This window comes from Tenrec ecaudatus, chromosome 3 (assembly GCF_050624435.1).
Source record: "Tenrec ecaudatus isolate mTenEca1 chromosome 3, mTenEca1.hap1, whole genome shotgun sequence".
Taxonomy (NCBI): domain Eukaryota; kingdom Metazoa; phylum Chordata; class Mammalia; order Afrosoricida; family Tenrecidae; genus Tenrec; species Tenrec ecaudatus.
Window position 1 is genome coordinate 98071024 of NC_134532.1, and position 24079 is coordinate 98095102.

General features: G+C 39.8%; 1 non-coding gene and 1 pseudogene across 1 annotated transcript; both read right to left on the minus strand.

Annotated features, from left to right (window-relative positions):
* LOC142442312 (peptidyl-prolyl cis-trans isomerase A pseudogene) overlaps positions 1-24079 on the minus strand; it is a 77182-nt pseudogene that overhangs the window by 45294 nt on the left and 7809 nt on the right.
* On the minus strand, positions 14722-14840 carry LOC142444183 (small nucleolar RNA SNORA61). The gene has a single exon (XR_012783840.1). It is a non-coding gene; the product is annotated as a small nucleolar RNA SNORA61 (small nucleolar RNA).

Sequence of the window (24079 nt, forward strand, 5' to 3'; positions counted from 1 at the left end):
GACTAAGGATTTGTTATTGTTTTAGTTGCATTATTATGTTTCATGAGTTAATTCATATAAAGTTGGTCACAATATGTTGGGACACATTGATGAGTTTGGATTCATAGTGTCTTTGATTTCTAGTATGGTTGAATCAAAATTTATTTTTGGACTATACCATATTTCTAAAGGAAAATAAACAGCAATATTCTGTAGAGAAAATATAAAATGTGTATCTGCGTGGCCAAGTCGGATATTGCACTAATATCAGATGATATCTTAATATGGTAAAACCTGTGAGGACCAGAACTTGACAGAATTGCTGTTTTTACCATATAGCCCAAGTTTCCCCCATTGACGAGGTGCGCTCTTACAGCTTTCTAATTTAATGTGAAATATTTTAGTTTTCTTTTCTGACAATTCTCATACCATATACATATTCCAATTTCTTTGTTTTACTATATCTTGTATTGGAAAGTTTCTGCAGAATATCAATATATTTGACATACTTATAAGCTTTGGATAATTTATTCAGTATTTATTCAATTTCTAGTTCAACAGGGATTTGAAGCAGATTTAAAGAACAATGTTGTCTCCCAATACTAATGAATCTTTGATTACTTTAAATAAATAAATAAATAAATATCCTGTATATATACATATATCCTGTATTTTTTTCTGGCAAAAAGCATTTAATATATTTCATTGACATAGAAAAAAACCTGAATTTTCATTGTACTTGTTTGGAATTATTTTATATACATATATATGTGTGTATATATATATATATATATATATATATATATATATATATATATATATATATATATATCCACTTTAAAATAAAGCTCCTATGAAAAACCCGTAAAAGAAAAGTCAAGGAGCATCCCAGAGCTGTTAAAATCATAGAGCTATTTGGAATTAGGTAGTCCTAGTTTATAATTCTGTTTTTGTCTGCCTACTGCTGTTGAATTTAGGGGAACAAATTAGCTGGAATAGTCTTCAATACTCTCCATTTGTCTAATGGAGTTCTCTTTTTGGGTAATTGAGCCATTAACTTTTCCCTTCATTTATCTCCACTAAGTTCTCTGAAAATATTTTGAAGTTTTCCCACTAACCTCAAAGGAAAGATTATTAAGAAACAGAAACTACAGGACCGTCATTGACTTGACCCTGACTCACAGTGACTCAACGACAGATGACACTGTGCACATTTGCGGGAGCTCACGATCTCCTTTTCCTCCAACAGAACTTCTTGTGTGTTTGAACTGCCAAACTTGTAGTTAGCAGCCTAACTCAAAGTGCTACCAGAGCTCCTAAAAGAAAAAAAAAAACATTGATAGATAGATAACCAAACCCATTGTCATCAAGTTGATTCTGACTCATACAGACCCAATATAAGGTTCCTGAGGTTATCGATCTTCATCAGAGAAGAAGGAACCATACAGCAAACATTAACTACAACTTTCCATGCTCCTTCCAAGTTCTCAGAGGCAGAAAGCATCATATAGAAATGTATGGTTTAATGGCTCAGTATTCCCTAAATCCTCACTTTCTCCTGAATATGATTTTAGTCATGTTGAAATTTGCTTGTTTTCGTTTTTATTCACCATCTGTTTGAATCTTCGACTTCTCCCTAATATTAAGTGCCATTCATCAAGTTGGTTCTGACGTTTCGGGCCCTTCTATGTAACAGGACAAAACGTTGCCCCAACATTCCGTCGTTCCTGTGCCATCCTCACAATTGTCCTGTTTGACCACATTGTTGCAGTCACGTTGCCAATCCAGCTCATTCAGTGTCTTCCTCTTTTTAAGACTGATCCTCTATTATACCAATCATGATGTCCTTTCCTAGAGACGGGTTTCTCCTCTAATACCATGTCCAACGTACATAATACAGTCTTCCTACTCTCTCTTCTAAAGATCCTCCTGGTTATATTTTTTTCCAAGACAGATTTGTTAGTTCTTCTGGAAGTCCACAGTATATCCCTAACAGCACATTTAATTTATTTTTTTAATTTTTCATGCCAACAGACAATCAGGCAAGAGAATCTGTTGATAGGGACATGGCAAGTGTCAAGCATGAAGTCTGTTCATGTTGTCCACACTGTGGGCTGCAGAACACTCAGACAATTCCAAGAGGGAACTGCGCTCTGAGGAAGCTCACCAGTGAGCATGGATACATGGAGCTGAGGAGCTACCCTGCTCTGGGAAGCCAGGACTGGCCTAACAGCAGCACAATTTAAATGCACCAATTCTCAAGTCTTTCTTTTTCGCAATCCAGTTTTTGCTTGCGTGTGTTTAAATACAAACATGAGGTTAAATAATATGTAGAATATTTTTAAAAAGTCTTAGTTTTATTGCTTCTACTAGTGACTAGAATGCTCAGAAGTAATGTAATATCCTTTAAAAAAAAAAAAAGAAAGAAAACCTCACCACCATCTTGTTGACTTTGACTCCTATTGAACCCATTGGACCGAGCCGAATTGCCCTTTTTGGATTTCTGAAACTTTAAATCTATATGGAAGTAGACAGCCTCATCTTTCTTCAGCAGGGTTTGAACTATTGACCTTGTAGTGAACAACTCAGTAATGTAGGTATTTTCAATTTTATTGTTGGGTTAGAATAAGAAATTAGAAAAAAGGACATAAAGTGTTTTTGTTGTTTATTTCCAGTTTCTGTGTTAAGTTTCCGTGGCTGTTAGATTTTCTATCAACTTGAACCTGTGTGAAAGTTTAAGGACGGAGTCCAACCTGTCAATCAGGTCCCAGGATGCTGATGCCTGGGGGCGTGGCCACTTTACAATAGCGACCAGAGGAACTTCTCCTGAATTTCTGCCCTAAGCCTTCCTCCATGAAACTCTGGGTCTGCCTCCAACGCCAGTCTCATGTGGGATGCTGACCCAGGAGCTGTTGGTAGCCTGTCAGATCTGAATGGCCGGGGATCCACGTGACACTCCGCCCACAAACATGTGACCTCCCAGTTTCTCACGTCACGTTTCTGTGTCATTGACCTGCAGCTATTTGAGTCTGAAGAGGGCTCTGGCTAGTATTGGACCCAGGGACCTGAATTGGACTGGGTGGGGATGCCTTCTTGATATAAAATTAAATCTTGATATAAAGTTGTTTCTTAAGCATATATGAGTGTCACTGACTTTGTTTCTCTAGGAAACACAGCCTAAGGCACGTTATTCTGATAAGACTTTGGGCTGGCATTGAAACTACTGCTGAACTATTCACCATGGGGAAAAGTGAACCATTATAAGGCAGAGTATCTTGAATTTCCCCAAGGTGGAACTACTGCTGTCCTACAGTATATTTATCAATAGATGGTAAATTTTTCTTTCATGTGTAAGTACTAAAAAGAAATAAGTTGAAACCTTTATTTTTATGTTCTGGAAGCAAAGTAAGTTTGCCTAAGCAATCAAAATTCACTCAGGGCTTTAGGGTAGACAAAAAAAGATCTAAGCAAATCAACACTAAGCTTTAAGTGATTTGAAAATGCACCAAGAAACACTGGATTTCAAAGGTTACTTGGCTTAGTGATTAGGGTGATTTATTTATCACTTTAGAAACAGCAGGTTATTCAAAGCCCTCTCAGATCGACTTAGCACCAGTAGTGTGAAACTTCAGTCTTAAGAGATACAAACATATTTTGTTTTCTTCACATAACTTTACTGAAATAATTGTAGCTATTACATAATTTAGCCATTCTGTTCTTTCACCTCCTGAAAAGATAATGTGATAGATTTAGCTTGAAGATAAATAGGAAAAGTGAGAAACAAAATAGCTCAAATAAATTAAAATATTACATCTTTCTAGACCTGGAGTGACAATTGTTTGGTGGATTTTTATAATTTCTCTGTGCTTTGATGAGACTTAAAGTTAAACAAAAGAGCATAAGCAACAAGGACAAATTAGATTAGCTGAAGCTCATCAATACTGAACTCAACCAAAGACTGTATTGGCTCAGTAGAAGCAGCCTACAGATTGGGGAACAATTTTTGAGAACTATATAGCTGATAAAATTTTAATATAAAAAATACATAAAGAACTACCACAACTTAACAACAAGAAAACTAATTGAACAACTAATTGAAAAAATGGACAAAGGATTTGAATAGATATTTTAGCAAGGAATAAATGTTAGTGGTTAACAAACATATGAAAAGATGTTCAGTGATATTAATCATTCTTATGTTTACTATTTGATATCTAATTGGCTAGACTTATGGAGATTATATAGAACAAAGTGGTAACCAGTCCTGTGTCATCTTCTTAATTAGTGCTTCATTGGTCATTAGAAAAATTTAAAAAAATCATAATCAAGATGTCACATTTTACCCACACTTGTTTCTGACTCACAGTGAACCTACATAGGGTTTCAGAAGTGTACATTTTATATGGGAGCAGAAATCCCAGCTTTCTAAGTTGGAGTAGATGATGAGTTTGAACTGCAGACCTTCCTATTAGCAGCCCACTGCTTACCCAGCAGCACACCAAGATTCTAAAGTCGTTATAATTACAAATTCAAAAACAGTTTGTTGGAGAAAATATAAATTCTAACCCGCATTCATGGCTGATGGGGTTGTAATAAAGTACAGCTGCTGTGAACATCCTCAAGGTGTTAAGCACAAAGTTCCCATGAAATCTTCACATCTGACTCCTCGGAATAGAAATAGATGAAGTGAAAGCAGAAGCACAGACAGGTGCGGACCAATGACCATTGCAGCACCTTTCGCCATAGCCCAAAGATGGCGGCAACGGGAACACCCCTCAACAGGGGAATGAACAAAGTGCGATGCATACACTCAATGGAATATTATTCATCCAGAAAGTCCTGATATGTGTTACAACCTGTATGGACCTAGAAAACATTATGCAGGTGAAAAAAGATCAGTCACAAAATGACAGGTGATTGTATGATCCCAAACCCAAACCCAAAAAACCCCACCTCACTGCCATGGAGCCAATGCTAACTCATAGCAATCTGGTAAGAGTTTCCAAGACTGTAACTATCTCTCTCTCTCTTTTTAATAATCATTTTATTAGGGGCTCTTACAACTCTCGTTACAGTCCACATATCAATTGTATCTGACATAGTCATACATATATTCCACCGTTCTTTTCTAGACGTTTGCTTTCCATTGATCCCTTGGGATCAGCTCCTCAGTTTTCCCTCCCACCCCTCATTCCCAGAGCTCGTGGTCCCTTGATAGATTGTAGATTGTTAATTATTTTCAAATGTCACATGGACCGCTGTCTCCCATCACCTCTGGTTTCTGTTGTTCTTCCCCCTAGATGGGTGTGTGTGGTTACTTGCCATTCCTTGTGATCCGTGACCCCTCTCTCCTCACCTCTCCACCCTTTCCCCCTACCCTTTTGTTACCTCTATTCCCCTTAGAAAGCCCATCCCATCTGTCTCCTGCAGAGCAGCTGGTGCTTCCGAACTGTAGACCTGGTGGGTCCCAGCCCAATGCATAAAATATCTAGAATAAGTAAGTGAATCGAACAGGGAAGAGATCCATTGATGGACAATAAGTGCAGGAAAAGGGAGGGGAAAGGGACCACAATCTGTTTAGGGGACATTGAAATTGACAGCCCAAACCAAACCAAATGCGCTGCCCCCAAGGTGGTTCTGATGCAAAGAGAGCCTGCAGGACAGTGCAGAACTGCTCCAGTGAGTTTCCACGATTGTAATATTTACTTCATTAAAAGATCATTTTACTGGGGGGCTCTGAAAGCTCTAATAGCAATCCATACATAATATTTGTACATATGTTTGTCATCATTATTGTCTAATCATGGACTCTCTATTGAACCTTTGGTATCAGTTCCTCTTTTTTCCCTCCCTCCCTCACCCACTGTGTTAGTCTGGGTACGTCAGAGAAACAAATCCACAGAAACTCATGCGTAAGAGAGTTTTATATAAAGTGTAAGTGCACAGCAAGAAAACACCCCAACCCAGTGCTGCCCAAGCCCACAAGTTTAACATTGGCCCATTAACCCATATGTCCAACACCAAATCACAAAGTCCTCCTCCATCTCACAAAACACATGCAGGGAACTGGCTAAGGCAGCTGCACCCTGATCCAACCATCAGAAAGCTCAGAAAGCAAGATACCTGAGAACCAGAAAGGCGAGGCTCACTGAGCCATTTACCCCTCTGCCTGTCAATTAACCCCCACATGTGTTTATCAGCTAGGTTGGCACAATAAATTAATTACCTCAACCACCTTCATGAGCCCTTGATAAATTATAAATTATTATTATTTTCATATCTTACACTGGCCACTGTCTCCCTTCCCCAACAGTTTCTGTTCCTTGTCCCCCTGGGATTGCTTCCCCCTTCCGCCCTCCCTTTCCCTCCCCATCTTCTCCCTGACTTCCTGGTATTGCTACCCCCATTCCTGTTCCTGGATTCTTTGTGCCCTGAGCTCTTATCTCTTATCTGTACCCGTAATTCTGTAATACTTTCTCTTTTTTTCCTTTTTGGCAGGAATTTTATATATATACTTTATATATGTAGATATATAATTTTACTGGGGGCTTTTACAGTTCTTTTCACAATCCATCCATCCATTGTGTCAATCACATTTTTGCATATTCATTCATCCTTTTCAAAACGTTTTCTTTCTACTTGAGCCCTTGGTATCAGCTCATTTCTTCCCCTTCCCCACCCTCTCTCCCTCATGAACCCTTGACAATTTATAAAAATCATTTTCATGACTCACTCTGACCTCTGCCTTCCTTCATCCACTTTTCTGTTGTGCTTTATGGGAGTAGAAAGCCCTGTCTTGTGTCCCATGGAGGCACACCACCAGGGCAAGTGAAAGTGATAATGGGAGCAGAAAATTAGAAAAAGATAATGGTGATGGTTGAACAACATAATAAACACAATTAGTGCCACTGAGTTGTATGTATAAATATTTAAAGGGAACTATTTATTACACTTTAAAAATTACATGTATATGAAGTAGCTCCAAAAGTTAATAGAAAATAAGGACCACCTACAGAGGAGGTTTTTTTGTTTTTGTTTTTTTTGTTAGGGTAGCGGTTAATGTTAGGGGTTAGGCTTAGGGTTATGGTTGGGTTAGGGTAAGTGTTAGAATTAAGGTTAGGTTTTGGGTTAGGGTTAGGATTAGGGGTTAGGAGTTAGGGTTTATGTTAGGGTTAGGGGTTACGGGTTAGTGGTTAGCGTTAGGGTTAGTGTAAGGTTTAGGGTTAGATTTAGGGTTAAGGTTAGGGGTTAGGGTTAGGTTTCAGGTTAGGGGTTAGGTGTGAGGGTGAGGGTGAGAGTGACGGTGACCCAGAGGAGGTTTTATTAAAAGAAAAATCCTAGCTTAGGCCTGCCAGATTTTTTCCTAGGACCCACTGATCAGGGCGTCGCTTGGGCTGACAGGCAGCTGCCAAATGATCGAGAGTTAACTTTATATGTGCAGAAGCCCTTCGGCAAGCACATTACCTTATTCCCCATTAAGTATTCTGATAACCCCACCTCCATGAGCTCAACATGTAAGCCAGCAGAAAGCCCTTAAGTATACATATCCTGCAAGATTCTTTAGCTATTTTTAACCCTATGGAGTTTGATACAAATTAATTCAAAAAATACATTGCAATTAACTCTTTTGTCCAGTTTAATAAAAGATCCCTTCATTTGGAGAGGTTTGGAGAAATAAAAAAAAAAATAAGGAGCTAACCCAAAGGGCTCAATATAAAGTAAATGTCTAGAGAGAATGATGGCCACATATGTTGATAGAATTGATGTATGGGTCATTATGAGTTGTAAGAGCCCCCCCAATAAAATTACCTTTTAATAAAAAGTATATAATTGAATTTTTTCATGAACTTTTGGAAATCCCTATTATATGCCATAATAATAAATTAATTAAATACATGACCAGACTAAATTTCATTGTGCTTGCATAGGGGAATTTGGTATTTCATGTTTTTCCCTCAATTCTGTATTACTAATCCAAACCTAAATACACTGCAATGAAGTCCATTCCACCTCATTGCAACCCTTTGACTGCAAATCCTTATGTGAGCAGACACCTTCACCTTGCCCCATTGGAGAAGCTTTCTGCAGTGAACCATCAACCTTACAGTTAGAAGCCCAGCCTGCATCAGTTTATAATAAGCCAGTGGATTATATAGTGTGAGCCATCAGCATGCACAGGGCTTCATAATTTGTCTGTGAGACACTCAAATAATAGAATTATATTATTGATGTTGAGTACATATTTAGCTTGCCATCTTCTGAATTCCAGGATAGTAACATAAGTGTGCATGAATTGGATTTTTGGGGTCACACTTTTTAAATTTTATTTTGAAAGTTTAGTAATTTTTCAAAATGTCCTCTAAGGGACATTCCAAGAAGTAATGAAACAAAACAGTACTGTGCAAAGGCTGGGGACAGATGACTGGGTTCTTTGCTCCTGATTGCCTCCTTTGTGAAATAAAAATAAATAAAAATCCAATGTTTGAAACGGAATCTAATATAAAAAAGCATATAATGTATCTTACATAACTTTTATTTTTGGAAGAGCCAGGAATGTTGAGTTGAACTTAAAACTTCTGCCTTCATCCAAAGGGCAAAATGAGTGTCCTCTAGTCAAGTCAAACATCAAGGAAAGTATAATTCCACCCATAAGATCAAAAGTGGAGTGGAAAGTGGAGTTTCAATATTGGAGAACAATAATAAAGTTTAGCTCAGTCATGCATTTTTGTCATAAATATTCACTTCCCTTCTGTGATGAGTTTTGTGCCAACTTGGATGCACCTATAAAAAGATACGGGTAGAGTGCAACCTTTCACTCAGATCGCAGTCTAATGATGTCTCTTTGGGTGCACGGCCTATTGGAGGTGCTACTAAGAACTCTTTCTCTCTTCTTTCTGGTATGGACCTTGTGCCACTTCCAGCACATTGAACTTGGATCATGACCCACAATGTCACGTACCAATCTGGGGTACTACCAGTCAAGTATATTTAGTATGCCAATTTGACAATGCCCCACCACTTCATGATATTCTGGCTTTCTGGCTTTCCATGTTTGTGGTTTCCCAGCCCCAGGCAACCAAGAGAGTTATGAAAAGCTTCCAGCTTGATGGTGCCTGGCTATTAAAAGATACAGTGCCTGGGGTCTTAAAGTCTTGAAGGTAAACAAGCAGCCATCTAGCTGAGAAGAAACATTGCTCACATTGAAGAAGCACACCAGCCTGTGGGATCATGAGGTGTTGAAGGGATCAGGTATCAGGCATAATCAGAACAAAATATCTTATCAGTGTGAATGGGGGGGAGGTGGAGTGCAGAGTTGAGACCCAAAGCCCATTTGTAGGTCACTGAACATCCCCTTACAGAAGGGTCGTGGTGAGGAGATGAGCCAGTCAGAGTAAAGCAAATGGGAGCAATGATGAAGTCAACGAGCTGAATGGATTATTCAAATGGAAGTTTGAGAGAAAAAGCCAAACACTGTATGTACAAAGACATGGTCAAAGAACTAGATCTAGAAAACCAACAGAGAAGAACACATTCAGCATATCTTAAACTGAAAAGAACTCAAGAAAAAAAACCAAGTCTCCTGGTGCAATATTGAAAGATTCTATGGTCAATATAATGAATGATGCAATAAGAAGCAAAAGAAGATGGAAATACTACATACAGTCCACTGTACCAAAAAACACCTACTTAACATTCCACCATTTCAGGAGATACCATACAAGGGGGTCACCCCCCCAAATATAGAATTTTTTTCAAAGCTATGTATTCAATTTTACAAATCAACCTTATCACGTTCAAAATACTCTCCATTGCACTCCATACATTTGTCAAATTTGTGATTCTATTCTCAGAACCATCTTTCAAACTCATCTGTTTGAATAGCTGACAGCACCTCCTTGTTTTTGTCCTCACCTCTTCACATCGTCAAATCTCTGTCCTTTCATGGCCCTCTTCATGTGCAGAAACAAAACAAAGTCACACGAAGTGAGGTCAGGTGAGTAAGATGGGTGGGGCAAGAGAGGCATGTTTTGGGGTTTTGTTATTTTTTTGCCCAAAACTGGTACACTGAGATGGCTGCGTGAGCAGGTGAATTGTAATAGTGGCAGAACCAGTCTCCTGTCTGCCGCAAATCAGGCCTTTCTTTGTCACACACTATCCATGCAATCCTTTCAGAACCTCTAAATAGAAAGCAGATTAGCAGTCTGACCTGGTGGAATGAACTCCAAATGTACTACAAGTTGACCTTTTTGTTCATTTGGGAAGTTGATGGATGTCCAGAACGAAGTTTGTCGTCAATGGCCATTTCACTTTTTTCAAATGAGAAACCCACTTATATACTTGAGTTTTCCCCATAGTGCTATCCTTGTAAGCTATATTCCATATCACAGCAGTTTCTGTGGCATTTTTCCTGAGCAGGAAATAAAATCTCACAGCTGTACACTGTTCTCTTAAAGCGGCCATCACAAAAAACGAAGTTCAAGTAAAACTGCTTTTTAGGAAAAATTTCACTGTTACCAGAAAGAACCTTCCCAGGCAATGCCACTGGGCGCACTAACCCAGAGCAAGTTGCTGGATGCCCTCCTAGCAGGAAAAATGCTTACTAAGAAAGCTCTTCTCAGCCCAGAGAAATTCAGAGGGTTTTTTGGTATCCCTTAGTAGTAGCAAGAACCCATGAAGCAGCACTGAAAGCAGTCAAGCCAAGGCTGCAGTACTTGATGGAACACTAACTGATATGTTTCAACAAGCTGATGAAGCACTGTAGGCACTCACTGGTCTATGCAAAGCCAATTGGAATAGAATTCCAGAGAAAGGTTACCCAACAGAATTAAACTATAAAATGATATCATTGATATCGCATGTCAGTAAAATTGTGATGAATACAACCTAACAACTATTGCAGCAGTACTTTGACAGGGAGCTCCTAGAAGTTCAGGCTGGGTTTGGAAAAGGACTTGGAACAAGGGATATCATTGCTGATGTCAGATGGATCTTGGATGAAAACAGAGGCTACAAGAAAGGTGTTTACTTGTGTGTTGTTGACTATACCAAGACATTCCATTGGGTAGATGATGAGATGATCTTGAGAAGAATGGGAATTACGGAACAACTCACTGTGCTCACGAGCTTGTCCATGGATCAAGAGGCAGTTCTGAGAACAGAACAGGGAATATTTCATGGTGTAAAATCAGGAAAGGTGTGCTGCAGTGTTGGCTCCTCTCACCATACTTATTCAAACTGGCTTAGTTGAAGAAGAATGTGGCGTCAGGATTGGAGAAAGACTTTTTAACAATCAGTGATATGCAGGTGACCCAACATTGCTTGCTGAAAGCAAGGAAGACTTGAAGCAATTGCAGATGAAGAGCAAGTATTTAATTCTTTAATGTGGGTTAAAAATGTTAAGACCAAAATCTTCACAACTGGACCAATGGGTAACAGGATAAATGGAGAAAAGGTTGAAAATGTCAAGAACGTAATCTTGCTTGGGTCCGCAATAAATGCTCATGGAAGCAGCTATAAATAGATCCAAAGTTGAGTTGTATTATATAAATTTGCTGCCCAAGACCTCTTTGCAAGCTCACTGCCAGCGAATATATGCTGACTCATTCCGCTTTGTGAGTTACCCAGACTGAACTGCTCAGGAGAGGAGAAAGCGCCATCTTTCGCTTGCGGGGCAATTGGCAGTTTTGCAATTCTAGCCATGCAGATCCCAACTCAAAGTGTAACCATGACACCACCAGGGCTCCACGAGGATATTACTGTGAGGACCAAGGTACTTCTCATCCACGTCATGGTATTTTCAATTGCCTCATAGGCAGGTGAAAGTTGGACATTGAATGAAGAAGCCTGATGAAATAGCGATTCATTTGCATGGTGGTTCTGGAGAAGAATGTTCAAAGTACCACAGACTGCAACAGGACAAATAGATCAGTCTTGGAAAAAGCAGGGCCAGAGTGTACCTTAGTAGCAAGGATGGCAAGGTTTCATCTAACATATTTTGAATATGTAGTCAAGAAAGACCAGTCCTTGGAGAAGGACATCGTGTTTTGCAAAGTAGAGGGACAGCGACATAAAGGAAGACCCTCACGGAAATGAATTTCACTGTGGCTTCAATGATGGGCTCACATTAGAAATAACTGTGGGGATGGCACTGGACGGGGCAGCGCTTTGTTCTGTTGGACATATGGTTGCTAGGAGTTAGAACTGACTCGTTGACATCTGACAACAACTACAACAATAATAACAAGTGTCATTAGTTTTGCTTCTCTGGAAAGCCCAGCCTAACACACCTTCCTTCCATAGACAAAATATGTCCAAGGAAAACAGCAGAAAAATCATAAGATCAAGATGCTAGTTTCTCTCTTTCTCTTTTGCAGTTTTGTTGGCACATAATTTACATATCGTAGAATTGAATAGTTCCATCATTCAAACATATCAAGGGGGACTTGTACAATCACCACCACATCCATCCTAGAGCATTCCAAGTTTAATATTTTGAGTCTGGACATAACTCCCCTAGATTGGAAAACCCATGAACTAAAATAAAAACAAGCACTTCAAGTCCTATATACAATCCTGGAATAGACCGCGGGGAATTATGATAAGCTTATCGATTTGGAAAGAAGTAGAATGAGAGGCACACACAAGTCTCTGGTTTCATGGCAACTCTGAAATTCTGCTGGAGAAACATTGCCGGGTGTGGATTTCTCCATTAAGTCCATGACTTTCCCCCCTGGGATTCACTCCTCCATCCATTTCAATCCAGATTGGTTGGTGCTTTTGTCCAGGAAACCCTCAAAATGTTCTCAACTATTTTGCTGTTGGTGTTTTGCTCTTTGACTCGCATGACCAAGTTAAAGGCTTTTACAGTTGAGGTTTATTTGTTTTCTATTACTACTTCTTTCATTTTTTGGTCATAATTTAAGAAGATTATTCACCCTGAGAGTGCATTTGTTAAGCACGCAGCAGCTCCACAGTTAAAGACATGGTGATTTACTCCCATAAGAATATATCCTGGGGATCCCTAGGGACAGTCTTCCTCCACAAGGCAGTCACTTTGAATCAGAATCTGGAGGCTTAACTGGGAGAAATGGTGTTTCCAAACTCACCCAGCAGCCAGGAAAATTCATTTCCTTGTGATTCGAGGACTGAGGGCCCCAGTTTCTCACAGACTGTATCCCTCATTTCCTAAAGGTTGTTAGTAGTCCCTTGACATTAGATCTTTTCCAAAAAAATCTACTAACTTTAATAAACAAGCAAGGAGTGCCTCTTGTTAGCACAGCAGAATCTTAATAACGTGACATCATCGTGGGAGGGATATCAATCACGTTTGCCATCTTCACTGGAGAGTTCATGGTAGAATTCTTGCCTTGCCCTCTGGAGACCTTGGCTCAATACGGGGCCAGTGCATCTAATGTAGAGCCATCACCCCCTAGTAGCACCTTGTATGTGGCTAGAACTTCAGGACAAAAGCAGCCTGAGAAGAAAGTCCTGGCAACCTATTTCTGAAATGAGCCATTGAAAATTCTACGAATCACAGTGAGCTGCTCCACAATCCATCCTGGAGATAGGGCGGGACTGGCTAGTATGTTGCTCTGTTGTGCACGGGGTTGCTGGGATTTGGGAGCCAACTGAATGGCATCTAACAACAACAATCTGTTAGAAGGATGTAAGAAATCTCACCCACATTTAAGGAGAGGGAGTTACATAAAGGTTTGAACACAGGACCTTGGGACCTTGGAGGGGAGGCCACCTTAGAGACTGCCCACTAGCAGCAGTAATGACGCCTTTTGCTCTACAGTCCATTTCATACTCTAGTAGTGCATGCCCTTGTATTGGGTTCACATTGCTGGGTGTGGACTCTTTCATGTTTTTCTTTCCCTTCCCTTCTTCCACAGTTGAGGGGGGAGGAGCCGCTCTACCTTAATCTTCCTTTGCTCTTTACCACATTTAAACACGTTTCACCTGATTTTTCCTTTCCTGCACACTACAGATTTATCAAAGGACCCCCCCATATTAACTTTTAAGTTATCGATTCTGTGTGTTCAAGGACTACTCTTCCACAGTTCAGCATGTATACTTGCCTAAACAAAGTTTAGATGCAAGCAACATCTAAGTGAGCCCATTGAGATTCAAGGACAGTAGACCGCTTTTACTCAATTCCCTTGCCCATCTACAAACCTATTGCTGTATAACATTAGAGTTCCACCGTGCTTCTAATGGCTCACCGCAAGAGTTATTTCTATCATTTTTCAAAGAATGCTCAATTAGGCTTAACAGCATGTTTACCGATGTCACCAATCACGGTTGCTTTTTGCACAGCATTTCCTCTGGGATTCAATTGCCTGTGCACTAAAAACAAACAAACACAAAAGACATTTCTTTCTGTACTGTTGGGTGAAGAAATGATCCCAGTCTGGAAAGGCCTGAAAATGTTTGGGCCGTCATTTGGGCTGTTACTTTTCTGCACGTAGAATTCTAAGCTGATGGCTGTCTTTCAGTAGTCTGAAGGCAGCACTCTGTTGCTTTTGTCAACTATTGTTGCTGTTGCTGTATTCATTTAAAGTACAATCATCATTCTTTATAAGAATCTAGCTTTTGTGTGTTTTGCAGGAAAAATAGTTTTTCTCTGGACTTTTTTTCTAACATCTGTTGTTATTATGTTAAACTTCTGTCTTTTTGTTTCAATAAGTCCACATACTGATTGGCTTTGTATTTTTGCTTGTTTTGTTTGTTTGTTTGTTTGTTTATTTGAAACTAGCTTGTGTGTCACAAATAATTTAAGTCAATTTCAATTTTACTTGTCTCCTCTTATGACCACCCAGACCAGTGTTTAGATCTGACAGGTATGGAATCTGGAGGGTTTTTTTTAGGCTGCTGCCCATCTGTTTTTCCCTCTTAAACACAATAAATTTATACATTTTCAAAATTATTGTTTCCCTTTGTAAAATATAATGCATACAAAGAAAAATACATTATATATAGTCACACAGCCCCGCTGATCCAATTGGTGAGAGTATGCCAGTGAGATAGTTAAGGTTTATTGTCCCAACCTGGCCGATAAACACATGTGGAGTTAATTGAAGGGTGGAGAGATAAATGGCTCAGTGAGTCTCGCCTTTCTAGTTCTCAGGTCGCTTGCTTTCTGATAGTTGGACCAGGGTGCAGCTGCCTTAGCCAGTTCCCTGCTTCAGCTGGCAAGGCTCACTTCCTGTGAGACATCTCAGAGGAGAAGCCACGTGGACCTACCCCGATGCAGCCCTGAGTGCTGGCACAGCCACGAGAAGACCCTTGCCAGAGCTGAGATGCTTACATGTTCATTGATTTGGCTTTTCTCCTGCAGTCAGCGTCATTGCATGTGTTTTGTGAGATGTAGGAGGACTTTGTAAATTGGTATAGGACATATGGGCTAAGGTTGGACTTAATGGGCTTGGACAGCACTGGGCTGGGATGCTTTCTTAATGTATACTTACCCTTTATATAAAACTCTCATATATATGAGTTTCTGTGGATTTGTTTCTCAAATGTACCCAGACGAACACAGCCATTAAACCCTCTGTCCATGTAGTTCTCTATTCTCCTTCTTCTATTTCATTTCCTCTTTTCCCACTCACTCTCCCTCCCTGCTTACCTTCCTATCCCTGCCCCACCCTCCTCTCCCACTTCTCAGACCTGGTGTTGTCTTGAACGTCTTCCATTGGTGTGATGAACTTTCTGGAGGGCCCTTGTATATATAACATCGGTTGATCCAGAAAGAGAATACATAGAGAAGAGATGGAGAAAAGGCAAATTGTTGACTTTTCTTTTAAAGTAATATCCACCCTTTCTAAATATTTGTGATCCACTAGAACAGCGGTTCTCAACCTGTGGGTCACAAGGGGGTTGAAGGATCCTCCCACAGGGGTCATCTGATTTATGACAGTAGCAAAATTACAGTGATGAAGTAGCAATGAAAATAATGTTATTTATGGTTGGAGGTTCACCACAACATGTGGGTCACGGCATTAGGATGGTTGAGAGCCACTACACTAGAACCTCTGCCTGCAGCAGCTCTTTCTGAAAAATGTTGCTTGAAAAAACAGTGAATGCCAGTAAGTATACTCTTTTTCTATTATTCAAGCAACCATAAACCCTTTTGTCACCATGTGCACTCAAGTGAAATTACCTACTATGGCTCTTCTATCCATGGTTTTGTAACTCCCATCAAATAACGGTGTGAGCATGCAAATATGGTATACGGGACTCGAGCTTGGACGAGGGTCAGTTTTGCCATTCTGATGGGCAGTCAAGAGAGCCAGTTCAAGATACCAGTTCCCATACCTTTCAAGAAAGAAGAGTCACCCTAAGAGGGTGTGTAACATCCTTACCTTAAGGGATGGAGGCTGCAGAGACACCAGAGGCTGTAGTGGTGAGACCACGAGACAGAGCAGAGAAGTAGCACTGACCATAAGGTAGAATGATGACTGGGTATCCTTGTCCATGGACTGAAACAGAAGCCAAGGGGTCACATGGCTGAGAGACAAAGACGAGAGAGAGAGACATGCCTGCCAAATGTCTCAGAAGTGCACTGGACAGAATAAATGTATTTTAACATTTTGTGTCCCCATAATTGTGAGTTCAGTCTATGAGTCCTGTGTGCATTTGCAGTGAGTTATAGAAGAGAAGGCGTGTGCTATGGGATGGCAAGGGCAGCTGGTGGCAGGATAGGGCTTAGAAGAAAGGAAGGTGGAAGCATGTATACCTTTGCCTCATGCGAATTAGCCTCATGGATTTGCATTCTCTTGCCTCCTTGTGTAGCCTTAGCTGGTCAAACATAACCTGCACATCATTTCCTCACCACGTATCACACGCATTGGTCAGCATTGTCTTTGAAAGTAAAATCTATCCGCATTTGAGCGCATTGTGGTACTTCGCATTAGCCATCTTCCAGAAGGTAGAAAGAAGTTTCAACAGAAAAGGAAAAACAACATGTCATTAGACTTGAAAAATACCGTCTGTCAATCACCAAAATAAATAAAACTTGAGCCTATACAAGTCTAATAAATCAGGATTATTATAGTAAACATTATTTGATTTAAGTAAAATATATTTATCTGCCATTTTGGATAGCTGTTATATTTTTATTTCTAGCTTTGGCTAGCAAGAATGAGCTTTTATGATTATCATTGCTTTCTTTTCTCTGTTTTCTTTCATTTTTATCTCTAGTTATATACTTTTAAAAAATGAGGCAATCAAACACACTGCCATCGAGTCAATGCTGACCGATAGTGACCCTGCTCTGGGTTTCTGAAGTTGTAATTGTTTGCAGGAGTAGAAAGCCCTGTCTTTCTCCTGCAGAGCTATGGTGGTTTCGAACAGCTGACTGTTTGGATCACAGTTCAATATTTAACCACTACACTAGCAAGGCACCTCTAATAAGAATGAGATTTGCTTATCAATTGAAAGCTATGCTCAGAAAATATTTCTTCTCATATAACTGTAATTTCCCTGATCTCTGAGAATTTTAGTTTGTTGCTACAAAATGGGAAAAGAAGACTTTGATATATAAAGTTAGTATTTCACTCGCATAAGACCCTTGACTCAGTGGCTGCAGCAATGGGTGCTCACCTGACCCTTGTGACGCTGACATAAGCCCTGGCAGTGTTTTCATTCTGTGGTCCCTGGAGGCACTAGACTTGGAGTGGGGGGTGGAGTGGAGTGGAGTACTTGTCCGTGCAGTGATTCCACCAGTCACTGGTGCTCGGGCGACAGTCCCAAACCACTAGCCCTCCTCCGTTGGAGAAAGACGAGGCTTTCCATTTCTAAAGAGGTAGTCTCAGAAACCCACGGGGCAGTTCTCCCCTGTCCTGTGGCATGGCACCATGAGTTGGTATGGCAGTGAGCTTGGTTTGGGTTTGGAACATCGACAATGTTAGACAATCATAAGTATTATAGCTTCTCTACAAAATTTTCTAATAGAGAAATGAGGCTGTTTAAAAAATTATTTCCTATGACATCTTGAACCCATTTCACTATGTGAAATATGCATAATTTTATTACCATTGTGTTTTTGTATCCAGTATTGAATAGAAATCCTGTATTAAAATTTTTAAATAAGTGAAGTGACTATCATTGGTGACTCTTTTTAATAAGGTCTGAAAACTAGTTGATCTCTCCATGGGGTTGTTATAAGATCATTTATTTGCTCATTGCTAGCTAATCTGATCTCTTTCAGGGAAAAGTAGGTGGATGGGGGAAATAAAAAGCTTCTATTAAAGCTTTTCAAGGCTGTTTGGAATTCTGCAAACATTACCCTGCTTCTCCAGGGGCCAGGCCAGCAGTGAGGAAGGTATCATCTATGAAGAGCCTCTGTCACTTTGCAGATGCATCATAAAGAGGGTGAGAGAAGAGTTATAGGATGCACTGCAGTTTTCAAGATGAGCAGAAACTCATTGGAAAGCTCAAGACAAGCACGCACACGAACAAAAGCCAGTCCGCCGTCATAGAGTAGATTCGGATTCGCGGAGGAGGAGGAATACTTTCCCTAATGTTTTCCAGCTTGTACTTGAGGGACAGGTGTTTGTACTACATTATACAAGGCATGTGTGTGCGCCTCAAAGCAGTTGAGACTTACAGTTGCGTGTGGATGTGCTAGAAGCAACTCAGGGAGGAAAGCATCGTATTTCATCCTTTAAATATAACACTTGGATTTTCCCTTCATTACTTTCCTTGCCTTCTAGGCACTAGTGTCTTTAAGCATGCATGCATATATTTAGAATTTAACATATGGCTAATGCTCTCGGCTGCCAGCGGAATGGTTAGAAGGACATATCTTCACAGAGGGACCTCCGAAGGAAGACCTAGTTATCTACATACAGGAAACTAGCTGCCACTGAAAGCCCTCCGGGGCACAGTTCTGCTCTCCACACACAGGGTTTGCCATCAGTCAACTTGGATGCGACAGGAGCTAGTATATGCTCCTATTGCACAGAATTTTAATGCAGCCTTTGACCTACGCTTTTTTTGTTCCACATCTTTTCTGCCTGCTCTCCTCCCTCATGAGGACATATTCTTTCCTCTTTTCTGCTAGGTAGATGGAGATAGTGAGAGAAGGCTTTCTACGCCCATGAAGAGTTACGGTCTAGGAGACTCACAGCGACAGTTCTGCCCTGTTCTAGAGGGTCACTATGAGTCAGCACCGAATCCATGGCAGGGAGTTTTTTGTCTCTTTATATGGATGGGTATAGAGTGTTTTCTTACTGTTGTTTAAAATATAGACATTTTTTCACATTGCTTTGCTCACGCACCAGAACCTTACAGAAACCCCCAAATATACAGGTCTATAAGTTCTCTATTTCCTGTCTCAGCGATGTTAAAATATGTGGGTGTTCTTGTCCTTGTTCAACAATGGCAATGTTTCCCTCTGTTTTAAAGAGGCTTGTTTTGAGTCAGAACTGATGAGTTGGTGCCTAACAAAAACAAACATCCTTATTCTTATCTTCTTATTCCACCTTACTTTAATATCATAGATTAGAATTCCAGGATCAAAACCTATGTGTAGTTTAAATAGAATAAGTATTGATAAATGATTATTCAAGCTTTATTACTGTCTACTTTCCTCAGGATATTAAAGGAAGTGCCTTACTTACTAATCCCAATTATTGTTTTATTATATGCTTAAGTATTTGTCAGTCTAACAAGTGTAAAATGATGGTTACCTATTACTTTATTTTGTATTTTCCAGGCTGAAATTTTTACACACGCACACTCGCCATTTAAATGTGTTCTTCAGCATCTTTTATCTATGTTTCTCTTCTGTGTTGTGCTAGAATTTGACATCTCATATTTCAAGAATACATAGAGTGCAGATATTAACTCCATCCTGTGATGTGTGTTACAATTTCCCCCCTAATATATCATTTCTAAAGTACTTTGTTTATAATTGGTCAGTCATCTTAAAGTTTTTTTCTAAACAAATACACCTTTATTAATCCTTTTATGGATTTACGTTGTTTGATAAAAATGTTATTTTCTGCTCCTGGCTTTTAGTTTCCTAAGTTTGATTGCAAGGTTTTCTTTTTTTAATTTAATTTTTACATTTCATTCCTTGGCCTATTTTAAAGTCATTTATTTTTGTATATCATATGCTGTTGCTATGAGCTTTCATCCATATGGACAACTGTGCCATCACAATTTTGTCCAATATCTGTTGATGTCTCATTATTTTCCATGTTTCCTTGATCAGATACTGAGTCTTCATGCATACAAGGGCAAATGAAAACATATTGTTACTGAGATTCCAGTTAATACATAAATAGGCTTATTCCACACAAGACATGTTTAATGTGTCTCTGCAGTGAGTGCATGGCTGCAGACAAGTTCTCTCAGGGATACACTTGTCTTAAGCCCCTCAGGGCCCTTCAGCAAAAGGTTGACCCAGAACAGTGGCTTCAGAGGATATTTCCTGGGCTGGTCAAATCCAAAGCAGAGAAATCAGCTAAGAAAGTTGTGTCTGCTTTTTTGGAAATTCTAATTTGCCATAGATTTTCTCAAAGGTCACAGGATAATAACAGTGGCTTATTTAAAAAGAGATTTTAAAGCAATCGGAAATGACATCATTGATAAAAGGCCAGGAAAATTTGGCAGAGGAATTTCTTTCTATCACCACAATGTACCTGCTGACTGTTCAAGGGCACCAAGGACTAACCTACAAGCATGGATTGGTAAGCCTTTCTCCACTCACTGTATAGCCCTGATCTCATCCCATTCAGGTGGCACTTTATTGTCTAAATATGCAGAACATTAAAAAGAAAACAAACAAACAAAAATCCAACAGATTTGACTCCCTCAAGAAAGCCAAATCAACCATTTGACTAGTATAAACCTAAGAGTGTAGAATTCTCAGGGGCAGACTTAAAGAGATGGAAACATCGCCTTCAGAAGTCTATAGACCTAGATGGGAAATGTATCGAGAAATAATAGTGTCACATTTTTATAGTGGCGTTTGGTAAAGGTCTCTATGGTTCTGTGGGAGTAATCTTGACACAGCAGCATGCTCGCATACATAGTGGCTTTAGGAAAGTTTATGGAAACAGAATGAAAGGATAAAGGAATTTCCCATGAACCTTTGAAGCCCCTTTTGTATTTATTGAGGTCTCATTTGCTTTCTTTATTAATACCAAATATTATGACTAGGGCTTCTGATAAAGCAGGTTGCACCTTCTCTTTATTTTAATATTTTTAAACCAATTCCAGGAATTGGTTTTTCATATAAAATTTAAATTATCCTTGCTACTTGAGCTATGTCAGAGTTTCTGCTTCATTCCTTTACCAACGATGCCAATGAAATAGTCGCCATCTCTACTGTTGCCTTTTCATAAGAAGAAAAACAGGACTTGAGAGGCTCTATTGCCAATCATGTCTGCTTTTGCCTGAAAATGAAAATCATCGAATCTTACCACAACTCTTAGGTCAGAAGTCATCAACACGGTTCTACAGGTTGTCAGCCAGATGAAGGTGTCTTCAAGAGTGATCAACCACAGGTTCAGAGGAACGGAAGAGAAACATTTGGTGACCTTTAATGATAACCACAATGATGTGCCATTATTAATTTGAGAGCTCTATTTTTAAGTTAATCTTTCATATGATCTTTTTATAAACAAAGAAAAACAAACCGTAATGCCAATATTAACTTTAGACTCGGTGTACATTATAGTTCAAAGTTTTAATGAAAGTGAAGGAGGGTATTTTATGCTGCTGAAGCTCATTAGTTTTAATTTTCATAGACCCTACAATAGCCAAAAAATTAATATAACTAGCATACTATGAATCAAATTTTATTTCCCCAAACTGTATGTTATAACCCTAAGTGTGACTGTTTGGAGACAGGGCCTGTGAAGATATTATCACTAATTACTATGAGGTCATATGCTGTGGTAGTTCAAGTCCTATTATAATGTTATTGATAGCTTTTGTGGTGAAGAAAAATTGCTTGGTATGACTCTTCTGTTCAGAGTCTTTGTAACTCCCATCAAATGACTGGGTATCGGCATGCAAAAAAGGTGCCGAGGACTCTAAGAAGGGGATTGGTCAGTGTTGCCTTTACTTTAGGTATGAGAGCCATCTCACAAGCAGGAATAGGAATCCCAAGACTATCAGGAAAGAAAGGCCACTAGTGCACAGGCAGGAGATCCCTGCTTGAAGAGGCAGAAAGCACCGAGGTTCCAGAGGCCTGAGCACCAAGACCAGTAGCAGAGCAGAGGTGTAGCACAGAAACTGTGAGGCAGATCAATGGGTGGGCTCTCTGTCTCTGGCTAAGGGCCATGTGTCTGAGAAGCAGAGAACTGGAGAGAAACATGCCTGCCAACAAGACTGAGCGGTGCTGCAGACAAGTTGTACTTTGCAGATTGCAACCTGCTAGCTTTCCCAATAACATTCCAGATCATAAGTACTGATAGTGAGTTCTGTGTGGCCCATTGTCTTGGATTATCAAACCCAGCAAAGAAATTCAGGGTTGTGGGAGGGATGGTTGTTATTACAATAGGGAAGAAGAAGTTGGGTGGTGGAGGTGTGTCTGACCTCTGCCGCGTAGGAATCATCCTTGGACAGATGTGTAGTTGGATTTTTCTTTCCTCTTGCATCTCAGACATGCCCCGCCCCCACACTTTATCCTTGCAAAGAGATGAGGAGAGCGATAGGCACAGAGAGACCCAAAGTGAAGAGAGCGATGTGAAGATAAACTTCATCTACAAGCCAAAGTACGTCAAGGATAGACAGGAACCATCAGAGATAGAAAGAGGCGAGAACAAAGCTTCTTCAAGAATATTCAGCAAGCGCGTGGCCCTGCTAGCATGTTGGTTTCAGACTTTTACCCTGTAGAACAATGAGATAATAATTCTCTTCTTCTTCTTCTTTTTGAAATCATCTACATTGTGGTAATTTGCTATGGCGTGAAACTAATACATAGCACACTCCCCAAATAATTAGATATTTAAGGAAGCTTTCATAAAATAATTATATGACACGATATTTGAATTGTAAAATTAATTAACTTTGCTTATTTATATGCCCATAGCTTTTGTTTTTCTCTTTGTTGGTAATGTATTATTTTTTTGGTCAGAAAGTTTGAAGTATTTGTTTCTTTATTAAGAAACAAGAACTTAACTTTCAAAAGGATATATTAAACACGTTATGACGAAGCAGATTCTAACCTTTCCCACATGAACACTGTGAAAAGATATTAAAAATGTGCACTTAACCCTATAAGAATTCTGAGAACGTAGGCAAAAAAAAAACAAAACCTGACAGAAAGTAGTCATGAAATGAAATAAGGTAAAGGAAAAATCTTACCAGTAGAAAAAAGCTCTTTATCCATTGGCTCTACCCCCTACTCTCACAAGTCAACAGTTGAAACGTTTTGGAGTCCCAGCTGCAGCCCCAGGGGACCAAGGACTGTCTTGTGCACTAAGATAAACAAAATCCAAGCCACCGCCATTGAGTCCTTCATACTCAGAGCAATCCCATATGACAGAGTGGAGCTGCCCCTTTGAGTTTGTGGGCCTTTAAATCTTTATGGGTGCAGACAGTCTCCATGTTTCATCCGAGAGCAATTGGTGGCTTCACACAACTGACTTTATTGTGAGCAGCTCAGGGTCTAACTCATTCCACTGCGCAGGCTCTTTGTAGCCTCAGAAGTAACTAGGTTCGATCTTGCTAGCAGTGCTCAGGTGTATACTGTAACCAGTGTAGGAGTGAACTCAGAGGTGGAAACCTCAATGCTGTTTGATTCAGAGATTTCACACCGCTGAGGAAGAAACAGAAAACTAAGATGGAAGGCTGTGATGGCCTGAGGGAAGATTGAATGATTGCTTGTGAGTGTGTGTGTGTGTGTGTGTGTGTGTGTGTGTGTGTGTGTGCGTGTGTGTGCGTTTTCTGATGAATCTAGAAGTTGCCTGAAGTACTGAGATCACAGTTTGGCTCGAACCTGACCTTTCACAGGTAGGGGCGGAAAAAGCAGACTGCGGCTGTGCCTGGCTAAGATTTTCTTGCATAAATTAGTGCTTTCTGCACGTTGTATATGCAGACGACTGAAAATGCTAACACCTTGCAATTTTCTAATCTCCTG